At 42.8% G+C, this 14,965-nt stretch overlaps 1 protein-coding gene across 17 annotated transcripts in view; it reads right to left on the bottom strand.

The window, feature by feature from the left end:
- IPO11 (importin 11) overlaps positions 1-14,965 on the bottom strand; it is a 230,651-nt gene that overhangs the window by 203,944 nt on the left and 11,742 nt on the right. The gene's annotated exons all lie outside the window — the stretch shown is intronic.

Genomic DNA, 14,965 nt, shown 5'->3' with positions numbered 1-14,965 from the left:
GCCTCCCCGGTATTTGGGATTACAGGTGCACACCAACAAGCCCAGCTAATTTTTGTATTTTTAGTAGAGACAGGGTTTCACCATGTTGGCCAGGTTGGTCTCAAACTCCTGACCTGAGGTGATCCAACTGCCTCAGCCTCCCAAAGTGCTGGCTTACAGGCGTGAGCCACCATGCCTAGCCAGATTAATATTTTTTTTTCTTTTTTGAGATAGAGTCTTGCTTTGTTGCCCAGGCTGGAGTGCACTGGCACGATCTCGGCTCACTACAACCTCCGCCTGCCAGGTCCTTGGCCTCCCAAAGTGCTGGGATTAAAGGAGTGAGCCACCATGCCTAGCCCAGATTAAGATTTTAAATTTCTGTCACCCAGGCTGTAATACAGTGACGTGATCACTGCTCACGGCAGCCTCGACCTCAAGTGATCCCTCCACCTCAGCCTCCTAAGTAACTGGGAACACAGGCATGTACCACCAGGCCCAGCTAATTTTTTTTTATTTTTATATTTTTTGTAGAGACAAGGTCTCACTTTGTTGCTCCGGCTGGTCTCGAACTTCTAGGCTCAAGCAATCCCTCCCAAAGTGTTGTGATTACAGGCATGAGCCATAGCATCTGGCCTAATTTTATATTTTCTAGCAGCCACGTTAAGTAGTAAAAAGAAATATGTAAAATTAATCTTAATATATTATATATGTATTTTACTACAGCCACTCTGATTTATACACACACACACACACACACACACACACACACACACATATATATATATATTTTTTTGAGACGGAGTCTCACTCTGTTGCCTAGGCTAGAGTGCAGTGATGCAATCTCAGCTCACTGCAACCTCTGCCTCCCGGGTTCAAGCAATTATCCTGCCTTAGCCTCCCAAGTAGCTGCGATTACAGGCGTGAGCCACCACGTCCAGCTAATTTTTTTATTTTTAGTAGAAACTGGGTTTCGCCATACTGGCCAGGGTGGTCTCAAACTCCTGACCTCAAATGATCTGCCCACCTCGGCCTCCTGAAGTTCTGGGATTACAGGCGTAAGCCACTGCACCAGGCCTAATAGTGTATTTGACTCAATATATCCAAAATGTTTTCACTGCAACATGTAACCAATATTTTTAAAATATATTGAGATATTTTACTTTTAATACTAAATCTTCAAAATCCTGTGTATCTTTTACACTTAAAGCACATCTCATGGCCAGGTGTGGTGGCTCACACCTGTTAATCCCAGTACTTTGGGAGGCTGAGGCGGACAGATCGTCTGAGCCCAGGATGTCAAGACCCACCTGGGCAACAGAGTAAAATCCCGTCTCTACAGAAAGTACAAAAATTACCCAGGTGTGGTAGTGTGCACTTGTAGTCCCAGCTACTAAGGAGGCTAAGGTGGGAGGATCACCTGAGCCCAGGGAGGTCCAGGATACAGTGAGCTGTGATCATGCCACTGCACTCCAGCCTGGGAAACAGTGAAACCCTGTCTCAAAAACACAAACAAAAAAAAGATCGACTGCAACTGAGTGTGTCACTTTAGATTGGGTACTCAGGGAAAGCTTCTGAGAAGTGACATTTATGACAGACATGAACGACAAGAGAAACCCATGCAAAGATCAGAAGGCAGAGTTCAGACAGGGAAAACAACTAGAAAAAAGGCCTTGGGATCAGAAATAAACTTAAGAAGGCCAATATGACTGACACTTAGTGGGAAACAGGGAAAGTGGCAGAAAATGAAGTTGGAGAAAAAGGCAGGAACAAATGGGGCAAAATAAGATGTCTAGACTTTTCATATAGGTATAAAAATAGACACAGGATAGGAACAATATAAATATATTGATGTCAACATATGAATGGAGAAAAGCTCTACCAGAACTCATACTCATCTCACCCCTCCACCAAAGAAATAAAGATAAAAGTCACGGCCTTGCTTTGGGCTACTACTAAAAAAATCACTGACTACTACCAACCCTCAAAGCAATTTTTCCCTAGAGCAAAGACTGTGTGAAGAACATAAACGCACACAGCAAAGCAATCCTTATCCTCATCATTTTTCCTGTTCTAGTGGAATCTGCTAGAGTTTCCCATCCCTGACTCCTTCCAGTACCTGCCCCATCCAGGTTATCCCCTTGCTTTGGCGCTTGCTCCTAAGAAGTCCATCCAGTCTCAGGGGGAAGAGCTCAGTTCATACAGTTTTGGGGCATCTATTTTGTGCCAGACACTGCAGTGGTTTTTAGGATAAGAATCAGAACACTCTCTGTTGTCTACCCAAAATCTATGGGCTACTGGGGAGAGAGGCAGAGGAAGCTATGCTTTTTTTGTTTTTGTTTTTGTTTGTTTGTTTGTTTTGAGACGGAGTCTCGCTCGGTTGCCCAGGCTGGGGTGCAGTGGCCGGATCTCAGCTCACTGCAAGCTCCGCCTCCCAGGTTCACACCATTCTCCTGCCTCAGCCTACCGAGTAGCTGGGACTACAGGCGCCTGCCACCACGCCCAGCTAATTTTTTTATATTTTTAGTAGAGGGGTTTCACCGTGGTAGCCAGGATGGTCTCGATCTCCTGACCTCATGATCCACCCACCTCAGCCTCCCAAAGTGCTGGGATTACAGGCGTGAGCCACCGCGCCCAGCCGCAAGTTATTCTTATTGTTAAAACAAATTGTGAAAGGTACGTTTCTGCCATACCAGTTGGCATCCAGAGTATATCTCCCACACAGAACCAATATGAGTGGTTCATCTAAATGGGTAAAAACCCAAAGCCCAAAGGTATACAAATGTGCCTGTAGTTGGAAACATAAAAATGCTCATTAAAAGAAGCAAGCAAACAAAAGAAAACTCAGCACCTTTGCCTGCCACTAACAGATTTCTCAGACCTGCAGTGACTTTAATTTCAGCCATACATAACAATTTTCTTTAGAATATTTGTATTATCTGTGTTTGTCATTAGTTTCAGGGCATTTCACACATACAATAACCTCAGCAAGTCTACTAAATGCCAACACATTAAGTAGACTGACTCTAAAAAAAAAACAAAAAGGTTTCAAAATTAGAGTAAAAACTGAAGAGTGTTTCAAAATAAAAAGGGTTCCCACAGTGAAATAATTTATTCAGGCATGGGTAAATAACCCATGTTAAAACCATTAAATGAAAGAACAGTTGTTGGGGAACAGAATGTGTTCCCAGTGTGTCCAAGTATCACTCCACAGATTACTTGCTAATTGTAATGAAGAAACAAACCTTTAAAATAAGGAAATCCATCATCAGTCACCAGCTTAACCAAGAGAATAAATTCAGTTATCAAAAACAGCAACACAACTTGACCTTAAGTGCCTCCTGATATGATGAAATACGCAGCCCACAGCCTCACCTCTGAAACATCAAAAGTGGTCAACATTCATCTAATCAAGATTGGGACTAACTTCCAGTTTAAAAGAATCAGAAGAGAAAGAATATTTTTGGAATGATGGCATGAGTAGCTCCACAGACCCTCTCCTCAGGGATACAACCCTAACTGGTGAAAATTATAAAAGGCTCAAAGTCTCTGGAAAATGTCTTAAGCTCATACAGCAAATACAGAAACATCTATGCGACAAATACTACTAAATCTTGATAGGAACAGTTAAGAATCTGTGGTTTTTTAGCCACAAACCCAGCCCTGCCCCACAATGTGAGGAAGCTCTACTCCAGGGACATACAGCCAAGAACACGGGGCTTTCTCTCACCCTAACTCCCAGCCAAGGGCTATGGTCTCTCCCCCGGACGGGTAGCCAGCCAGCCAGCATTTCTCACACACCCCCAGCTATATGCTGTAGAAGTTCTATACCAGGCAAACACAGCTAGAGGACCAGGGCTCTCTTCTTCCATCCAGGTACTACTCCTGGGTCAGAAGCTCCACCACAGGGCAGCAGGCAAAGAATAGTGAGCCTCTATCATGCCCACAACAGCTTGCTCAAAGAGCAGAGGTACCACACCAGGATAAATAAAGTACCCAACACAAATTTGGCCGTCAAAGTATGGTGTGGTAAGTCAAAGTATGGTGTGGTAAAAGGAAAGCAGCTTTTACTTAAATGTTAGTAAATGGGAAAAGAGCCCAGCTCAAGCCTCAGAGGAATCATTTTGGTTTTTTTGCACTGAGCGAAGGGGTTTAAGAAGAAAAACTTGGTATAAGAAACACACGGGAGAGGTGCAGGAGGGTACAGGTCCACATGCCGTATGTATGTATGTATGTATGTATGTATGTATGTATATATGTATGTGAGAAGACTCACATACATGTCACCCTGTCTTGCTCTGTAACCCAGGCTGGAGTGCAGTGGCGCAATCTGAGCTCACTGCAACCTCTGCCTCCTGGGCTCAAGCGATTCTTGTGCCTCAGCCACCCAAGTAGCTGCGATTACACGTGTGCACCACCAAGCCTGGCTAACTTTTGTATTTTTAATAGAGCTGGGGTTTCGCATGATGGCCAGGCTGGTTTCAAACTCCTGGCCTCAAGTAATTCACCTACCTCAGCCTCCCAAAGTGCTGGGAATACAGGTGTGAGCCACTGCGTCTGCTCTGCACACCTTGCTAATGGCTATCTTGAGTAAGCTGGTGGTATAGCTGGCATCATCTTGACTTCAGCCTGGTGGTGGTAGACCATCTGTAACTCTTCCTAAGCAGGAGAATTCCACAGCTGAGTCCCTACGTCTGATTTGTTTTAAAGTTAGCCCCTGGAAAAATCGCTTGAACTCAGGAGGTAGAGACTGCAGTGAGCCGAGATCACACCACTGCACTCCAACCTGGGTGACAGAGCAAGACTTCGTCTCAAAAAAAAAAACTCCTGGAATTTCTAAGCAAGTGCACAGTTAGATGAGTACTGTACACAGGAATGCCTGGGGGGAAAGGAAGGAAAATGAAGAGTTTTAAAATATACTGTAAGGCCCAGATGTGGTAGCTCACACCTGTAATGCCAGCACTTTGGGAGGTCGAGGTGGGAGGATTACTTGGGGCTAGGAGTTCAAGACCAGCCTAGCCAACATAGCAAACCCCATCTCTACTACAAATGGAAAAAATTAGCCAGGCATACCGTGCCATGTGCCTGTAGTCCCAGCTCCTCAGGAGGTTGAGGCAAAAGAATCACTTGAACCCAGGTGGTGGAAGTTGCAGTGGGGAAAGCGCACCACCGCATTGCAGCCTGGGTGACAGAGGAGACTGTCTCAAAATACAAAATAAGGTCAGGCACAGTGGCTCCCGTGGCTCACACCTGTAATCCCAGCACTTTTGGAGGCTGAGGTGGGAGAATCACCTGAGGTCAGGAGTTCAAGAACAGCCTGGCTAACATGGTGAAACCCCATTTCTCCTAAAATTCAAAAAATTAGCTGGACGTGGTGGTGCATGCCTGTAATCCCAGCTACTTGGGAGGCTGAGGCAGGGGAATTGCTTGAACCGGGGAGGCAGAGGTTGCAGTGAGCCAAGAATGCACTACTGCACTCCAGCCTGGCGACAAAGCAAGGCTCTCTCTCAAAAATAAAAATAAAAATAAAAATAAATAATTAAATTAAATTAAATTAAATACATTGCTAGACTACTTTCTGAGATTAAGGGGCCTGGCATGGTGGCTCATACCTGTAATCCCAGCATGTTGGGGGGCTGAGGTAAGCAGTTCGCCTGAGCTCAGGAGTTCAAGACCAGCCTCGGTAATATGGCAAAAACCCACCTCTACTAAAAATACAAAAGATTAGTCAGATGTGGTGGCTGGCACATGCCTGTGGTCCCAGCTACTTGGGAGGCTGAGGTGAGAGGACTGCTTGAGCCCTGGAGGTCAAGGCTGCAGTGATATAAGATTGTGCCACTGCACTCCAGCATGGGTGACAGAGAAAGACTCTGTCTCAAAAATAAAAATAAAAAATAAAATAAAAAGATTAAGAAGGGAAAAAATTTTAAATGCATTTTAAAGCTGGGATTCTGAGTTACAATAACATTTGGAGACTTTAATACTCCATTTCCAATAACAGAACACTAAGAAGAAGATCAACAAGGAAATATAAGCCTAGAACCACATTACTCACAAACAAGACCCAAAAGACATTTACAGAATATTCCACTCAACAAAAGAAAAATACACATATTTTTCTCAAGTACACATGGAACATTCTCCAGGACAGACCATATGCTAGGCCACAAAACAAGCCTCAGTAAATTTAAAAGAACTGAAATCATACAAATATGTTCTCTGATCATAATCAATAACAGAGATATACAAAAACTTCACAAATATGTGGAAATGAAAAAAGTTGCTCCTATATAACCAACAACTCAAATAAATCACAGGGAAATGAGAAAATATTTTGAAATGAATGAAAATGGAGACACAGTATACCAAAACTTCTGAGATCTAGTCAGAATGAGATGTAGATTACTACTTCTGAGATGTAGATTAGACGGACTTTTATAGCTGTGTGTAAATGCCTATACAGTTCTCCCTCAGTATATGAGGGGGTACTGGTTCCAGGACTACCTGCAGATACAAAAATCCAAGGATGCCCAGGTCCCCTGTATTAAATGACATAGTAGTATTTTCATATAATACATGCATATCCTTCCATATACTTTAACTCACCTCTAGATTACTTATAATACCTAATATAAATGCTATGTAAATAGTTGCTATACTGTATTTTGTTGTTGTTCTACTATTTATGTTAATCTTTTTGAATATTTTCAACATGACATTGGTTAAACCTGCATATGCAGAACCTGCAAATTAGAGACTTAAATGTTAGACCTAATACCATAAAAACCCTAGAAGAAAACCTAGGTAATACCATTCAGGATACAGGCATGGGCAAGGACTTCATGTCTAAAACACCAAAAGCAACGGCAGCAAAAGCCAAAATTGACAAATGGGATCTCATTAAACTAAAGAGTTTCTGCACAGCAAAGAAACTACCATCAGAGTGAACAGGCAACCTACAGAATGGGAGAAAATTTTTGCAATCTACTCATCTGACAAAGGGCTAATATCCAGAACCTACAAAGAACTCAAACAAATTTACAAGAAAAAAACAAACAACCCCATCAAAAAGTGGGCAAAGGATATGAACAGATAGTTCTCAAAAGAAGACATTCATACAGTCAACAGACACATGAAAAAATGCTCATCACTGGCCATCAGAGAAATGCAAATCAAAACCACAATGAGATACCATCTCACACCAGTTAGAATGGCAATCCTTAAAAAGTCAGGAAACAACAGGTGCTGGAGAGGATGTGGAGAAATAGGAACACTTTTACACTGTTGGTGGGATTGTAAACTAGTTCAACCATTATGGAAAACAGTATGGCGATTCTTCAAGGATCTAGAACTAGAAGTACCATATGACCCAGCCATCCCATTACTGGGTATATACCCAAAGGATTATAAATCATGCTGCTATAAAGACACATGCACACGTATGTTTACTGTGGCACTATTCACAATAGCAAAGACTTGGAATCAACCCAAATGTCCATCAGTGACAGACTGGATTAAGAAAATGTAGCACATATACACCATGGAATACTATGCAGCCATAAAAAAGGATGAGTTTGTGTCCTTTGAAGGGACATGGATGCAGCTGGAAACCATCATTCTCAGCAAACTATCGCAAGAACAGAAAACCAAACAACACATGTTCTCACTCATAGGTGGGAACTGAACAATGAGATCACTTGGACTCGGGAAGGGGAACATCATACACAGGGGCCTATCATGGGGAGGGGGGAGGGGAGAAGGATTGCATTGGGAGTTATACCTGATGTAAATGACGAGTTGATGGGTGATGACGAGTTGATGGGTGCAGCACGCCAACATGGCACGAGTATACATATGTAACAAACCTGCACGTTATCCACATGTACCCTAGAACTTAAAGTATTAAAAAAAAAAAAAAAAAAAAAAAAAAAAAGCATGGAGAGCTGACTGTACTTTTTTTTTTTTTTTTTTTTTTGAGACAGGGTCTCACTCTGTTGCCCAGGCTGGAGTACAGTGGCGCAATCTCAGCTCACTTGCAACCTCCGCCGCCCAGGTTCAAGTGATTCTCCTGCCTCAGCCTCCTGAGTAGATGGGACTACGGGGTGCACCACCACGTCTAGCTAATTTTTGTATTTTTAATAGAGATGGGGTTTCACTATGTTGGCCAGGCTGGTTTCGAACTCCCGACCTCGTGATCCACCCACCTTGGCCTCCCCAAGTGCTGGAATTACAGGTGTAAGCCACCGCGCCCGGCCTTCTTTTTTTAAATAAAAGATTTTGGCCAGATGCAGTGGCTCACACCTGTAATCCCAACACTTTGGGAGGCGAAGAGAGGAGGATCACTTGAGCCTAGGTGTTTATGACCAGTTTAGTGAACACAGCAAGAACCTGTCGCTACAAAAAATTTAAATTAGCCAGGCATGATGGCACATACTTAATGTCCCAGCTACTCAGGAAGCTGAGGCAGGAGGATCACTTGAGCCCAGGAGGTTGAGGCTACAGTGAGCCATGATTGTGTCACTGCACTCCAGCCTGGGTGACACAGCAAGATCTCAAAAAAATAAAAATTAAAACTTTACCAAATGACGCTATCACGAAAGTGAAGACAACCCACAGAAGGAGAGAAAATACTTGCCAACCATATACCTGATAAGGGAATTGAATCCAGAATACATAAAGAACTTTTATACAACCCAATAATAAAAAGATAAATAACCCAATTTAAAAATAGGCAAAGGATTTTTTTTTTTTTTTTTTTTTTTTTTTTGAGGCGGAGTCTTGCTCTGTCGCCCAGGCTGGAGTGCAGTGGCGCGATCTCGGCTCACTGCAAGCTCCGCCTCCCGGGTTCCTGCCATTCTCCTGCCTCAGCCTCCCAAGTAGCTGGGACTACAGGCGCCGCCACCACGCCCGGCTAATTTTTTTATATTTTTAGTGGAGACGGGGTTTCATTGTGTTAGCCAGGATGGTCTCGATCTCCTGACCTCGTGATCCGCCCGTCTCGGCCTCCCAAAGTGCTGGGATTACAGGCTTGAGCCACCGCGCCCGGCCGGCAAAGGATTTTAAAAGGTGGTTAAAGAAGATGCAAAAATGGTCAATAAGTATATGAAAAGATGCTCAAGATCATTAGCAATTATGGCAACACAAATCAAAACCACAATGAGGCTGGGCAAGGTGGCTCACGCCTATAATCCCAGCACTTTTGGAGGCCTACGCTGACGGACTGCTTGAGCCTCAGGAGTTCAAGACCAACCTGGGCAACATGACAAAACTCCATCTATATTAAAAACATTTAATTTTAAATTAAAAAAAAAAAAACACGGTATCACACGCACTACTACTGCAATAATCAAAAAGATAATGATCCAATCAATGGTGTCCAGCTTTTTAAAAAAAGATAATGAGGTATCAGTAAGGAGAAACTGCAACCCTCAGGCATTGCTGGTACGAATGTAAAGTGGCCACTTTGGAAGTCCGGCAGGTCCTTAAAATGTTAAACACAGACTAACATATAACATAACAAATCTACCTTTGGACATAAACTCAAGAGAAATGAGTATGTCCATACAAAAACTCGTACACAGATATTCACTGCAACATTATTCATAGTAGCCAAAAACTGACAACTCAAATATCCATCATGTGATGAATGGGTAAATAAAATGCGTATTTCAGCCAGGTGCAGTGACTCACACCTATAATCCCAGCACTTTGGGAGATCAAGGTGGGCAGATCCCCTAAGGTCCAGAGTTCAAGACCAGCTTGGCCAACATGGTGAAACCCCATCTCTACTAAAAATATAAAAATCAGGCCAGGTGCAGTGGCTCATGCCTGTAATCCTAGCACTTCAGGAGGCTGAGGCAGGCGGATCACGAGGTCAGGAGATCGAGACCAGCCTGGCTAACACGGTGAAACCCCAACTCTACTAAAAATACAAAAAATTAGCTGGGCTGATGGCATGTGCCTGTACTCCCAGCTACTCAGAAGGCTAAGGCAGAAGAATCACTTGAACCCGGGAGGCAGAGATTGCAGTGAGCCGAGCTCACACCACTGCACTGCAGCCTGGACGACAAAGTGAGACTCTGTCTCAAAAAAAAAAAAAATACATACATACACACACACACACACACACACACACATATATATACACACACAGCCACACCCACACACGAAAATCAGCCAGGCGTGGTGATGTGTGCCTGTAATTCCAGCTACTCGGGAGGCTAAGGCATGAGAATCACTGGAACCCAGGAGGCGGAGGTTGCAGTGAGCCAAGATCATGCCACTGTACTCCAGCCTGGGCCACACAGTGAGACTCTGTCTCAAAAACTAAAATTAAATTAAAATAAATAAAATAAAATGTGGTATTTCCATACAATGAAGTATTATTTCAGTTAAAAAGGAATGAAATCCTGTAACACAGTAAAACATGAATGAGCCTTGAAAATATCACCCTAAGTGGAAGAAGCCAGTCACATAAAACCACAAGTTGCATGATTCCCATTTATATGAAATATGAAGAACAGGCAAATTTATAACACAAAAAAAGTAAGTAAGTCGTTCCCTAGGCTAGGGGATTGGGGGAAAATGTGGAGCAACTGCTATTTGGGATGATGAAAATGTTCTAAAACTGACTGTAATGATGGTTGCACAACTCTGTGAATATACTAAAAACCACTGAATTGTACTTTTTTCACTGGGCGAATTACACGGACTGTAAATTACAGCTCAATAAGCTGGTTTTTTTAAGTGCTTTGACTATGTAAACGTCAAAATCCACAAGAGATTGCCATGTGCAGTGGCTCAAGCGTAATCTCGGCACTTTGGGAGTTTAGGTGGGAGGACAGCTTCAGCCCAGGAGTTCAAGGCCAACCTGGGTAAAATAGTGAGACCTCAACTCTACAAAAAAGAAAAAACAAAAAATTCAGCCAGCAGTAGTGGCACAAACCTGTAGTCCCAGCTAGCTACTCAGGAGGCTGAGTGTGGAGGAGCCCAGGAGTCTGACCTGCAGTGAGCTACAATTGTGCCACTGCACTCTAGCCCAGGCGAAAAAGTGAGACTCTGTCTCTAAAAAAAAAATTTTTTTAATTTTTTAAAAATGTGACTTATAGCCAGGGGCGGGGGCTCACGCTTGTAATCCCAGCACTTTGGGAGATTGAGGCGGGTGGATCACGAGGTCATGAGTTCAAGACCAGTCTGACCAACACAGTGAAACTCCGTCTCCACTAACAATACAAAAATTAGCCAGGCGTGGTGGCATGCATCTGCAATCCGAGCTACTCAGGAGGCTGACACAGTAGAATCCCTTGAACCTGGGAGGTGGAGGTTGCAGTGAGCTGAGATCGCGCCATGGCACTCCAGCCTGGGTGACAGAGTGAGACTCCATCTCGAAAAAATAAATAAATAAAATGTGACTTATATAGGCCAGGAGTGGTGGCTCATGCCTGTAATCTCGCACTTTAGGAGGCCAAGGTGGGAGGATCACTTGAGCTCAGGAGTTCGAGATCAGCCTGGGTAACATAATGAGACCCTGTCTCTTTAAAAAAAAAAAAAAAAAAAAAAGTGTCTATAGTTTCAACAACAATTGATGTTAACTCAGGGCCAAAAAGATCAAGAAATTAAAGCAAGATGAAAGAATGTTAAGACTTTTGGCATAAGACAAGGAGGTTCCAAAGATGCTACTGTGTATTACAACATCTGGATTCATTTCAGTTTCTCAGCAGAAGTCTTTGGCAGTTTGGACAAGAAATTCTTTTCTGTGCATGCATTACAGGTTGTTTAGCCTCTCTGTCCCCGCGCACTATACGTTATTAACACTTCACACAGACTGACTAAAGATGCTTCCATGTATTTCCCAAATACCTTCAGCTAAAAGAACCACCACGGCTACTGATGCATTCCCTATGACAACAGTCCCCAACATTTTTGGTACCAGGGACTGGTTTCATGGAAGACAATTTTTCCATAGAAGGGGTGGGGCAGTGGGGGAGGGGTAAAGGGCAGGGGAGGAAGATTTCTTGAGGAAACTGTTCCACCGCAGATCATCAGGCATTAGTGAGATTATCGTAAGTATTATGCATCCTAGATCCTATGCATGTGCAGTTCACAACAGGGTTTGCGCTTTTGTGAGGATCTAATGCTGCTGCTGATCTGACAGGAGGTGGACCTCAGGTAATGCTCACTCGCCACCCACTGCTCACCTCCTCCAGTGTGGCCCGGTTCCTAGCAGGCCATGGACTGACTGATACTGGTCCATGGTCTGAGGGCTGGGAACACCTGCCCAATGACACTTCATGCAGACTGTCAAAAACTGGTTTGTTTGGGAGGAAAAAACGCGCAACCTACTCAAGAGTTTCAAAAGACCTACAAACTTCTGCTTGGAGTTTTCAAAAAACGTGCAAACTCCTGCTTGTTAGAAATGCATCTGGAGGGCGTGGTGGCTCACACCTGTAATCCTAGCACTTTGGCATGCCGAGGCATGTGGATCACCTGAGGCAAGGAGCTCGAGACCTGTCTGATCAATGTGGCGAAACTCTGTCTCTACTAAAAATACAAAAAATGAACCAGGTGTGGTGGGCACCTGTAATCCCAGCTACTAGGGAGGCTAAGGCAGGAGAATCGCTTGAACCCGGGAGGCAGAAGTTGCAGTGAGCCGAGATCGCGCCATTGCGTTCTAGCCTGGGCAACAAGAGCAAAACTCTGTATCAAAAAAAAAAAAAAAAAAAAAAAAAAACAGAAAGAAAAAAGAAGTGCATTTGGAACTACAAGTTTAAACCTGCTTAAGCCAATCACAACTTAAAAATACTCTTAATTTAGTCTGTTTTGTAACTAGAGGAATATATATATATAAAATAATTACAATATAAAATATATATATTTAACACTATACAAAATACAAACACCTACAAATAGACAAGCAGTAAATACATCAAATCATAAACAATAGTTGTGTTAAGAAAGCTCCAGGGGTTATCATTCTTATAGTCGACACACTTTAATAATGAAAAAATACATTTTTTAAGGCCAAGAGTTTTCATTTTACATCTGCTTAAATTTCCACAGGAATTAGATATTTGCTTTATTTCTCTTCCTTTCTCCAAATTCATCCCAACTTCTGAAGAGCTGCAAATCATTATGTATTTCCCTTGTTAAGCACATATCAAGAAGTAGGTAATATAGTTAATAACTGCACTCTCATGAAAGTTCAGAGAGAAAGTTTACAAACCTAGTCTTCTGTAGCACAAGTAGGTAAGCAACAGTTTTTTTGTTTGCTTGTTTTTTTTGAGACAGAGTCTCGTTCTTGTCGCACAGGCTGGAATACTATGGCACGATCTGAGCTCACTGCGAGCTCCACCTCCCGGGGTCAAGCAATTCTCCTGCCTCAGCCTCCCAAGTAGCTGGGATTACAAGTACCCACCACCCAGCTAATTTTTGTGTTTTCAGTAGAGATCGGGTTTCATCACGTTGACCAGGCTGATCTTGAACTCCTGAATTCTGGTGATCCACCCGCCTTGGCCTCCCAAAGTGCTGGGATTACAGGCATGAGCCACCACGACCAGCCGGTAAGCAATAGTTTTGTCATATTATCTGGATTTGTGAAGGCAGCGTTTACCAAGAGTCAATTTTCCTCACCCAGGGGACTCTGCGTTTTACAATCAAACAGCAGGGGTTTTATGTTTTGTTTATTCTCAAATAGCAGTATAGCTCCAAATAGTCATGTATCTATTAGGTACTTAATGTTCTTACTATTTGGTGTTTATAAAGACGATAGTTTAAAATACTTAAACAGTCTTGGAAAAATCTAACTAACCAAAACAGTCTAATGTATTATTTACTTTCCATTAAGCTTCACCTATTATATACACTTCTGTATATTGTGTACACTTGCATCACATTAAAAGGAAAATACATTTGTATTTGTTAGCAATTTTATCTTCATTTTCACTTCTAAGTCTTCTCCTTACCAGTTCCCACATCAACTTGTTTCTTTACCAGATAATGTACTATTGTTTCTATCATTCCTAAAGCTGTAAAAATAATTTGAACTGGCCAGGCATGGTGGCTCACACCTGTAATCCCACCACTTTAGGAGGCTGGGGCGGGTAGATCACCGAGGTCAGGAGTTTGAGACCAGCCTGACAAACATGGTGAAACCCTGTCTCTACTGAAAATGCAAAAATTAGCCAGGCGTGGTGGCGCTCGCCTGTAATCCCAGCTACTCGAGAGGCTGAGGCAGGAGAATCGCCTGAACCCAGGAGGCAGAGGTTGCAGTGAGCTGAGATCACACCATTGTACTTCAGCCTGGGTAACAACAGTGAAACTCCATATCGAAAAAATAAAACAAAATGAAATAAATTGAATAGCGTGCAGTGCCTGCCACCTGATGGTAAGAAGTACCACATTCCAAAGAGTATGTTCCTTTTCCCTCAAGGAGGGTTGGGGGAAGTGAGGAACTTTAGAATTCTCAATGACCATTTGAGCAAGACAACCATCTGGAAATGTAACAGGGATTACAGGGTTCAGGAGGATAGGGCAAAGAATGCTGAGCTCTTGAGGGAAAGAAATGAATAGGAGCCCAGAGAGTAATGCAATGCAACGAAGATGAAATTCAAAACATAAAAATGAAAACCTCACCTTGAGGCAAAATATGACACCTAAGAACTTCCTTACAGCACTGCTTCTACTTCTATAAATATTGCACCACTCTACCAAAAGAAAATTTGAGGTAAAGACATGAATTTGTTTTTGAGTTCTAGTCAAGGTAAATATGAAGCAATTTTTTAAAATATAATAATAAAGGCAATGTCTAGTATAAAGGAGACTGAGAAACCATAGAGCAAGAACAGACAAGACTGACAGGAAGAGAGGAATAAAATCACCTACTGATTCACTGCATAATTCCACATTTCAGATAAGAACAAATATTCAGATTGGGTGTAGTGGCTCACGTCTGTAATCCCACCACTTTGGGAGGCAGAGGCAGGAGAATTAC

This window comes from Macaca fascicularis, chromosome 6, assembly GCF_037993035.2.
Source record: "Macaca fascicularis isolate 582-1 chromosome 6, T2T-MFA8v1.1".
NCBI lineage: Eukaryota > Metazoa > Chordata > Mammalia > Primates > Cercopithecidae > Macaca > Macaca fascicularis.
Note: the sequence above shows the minus strand (reverse complement) of the source record. Positions and strands in the feature narration are given on the sequence as shown.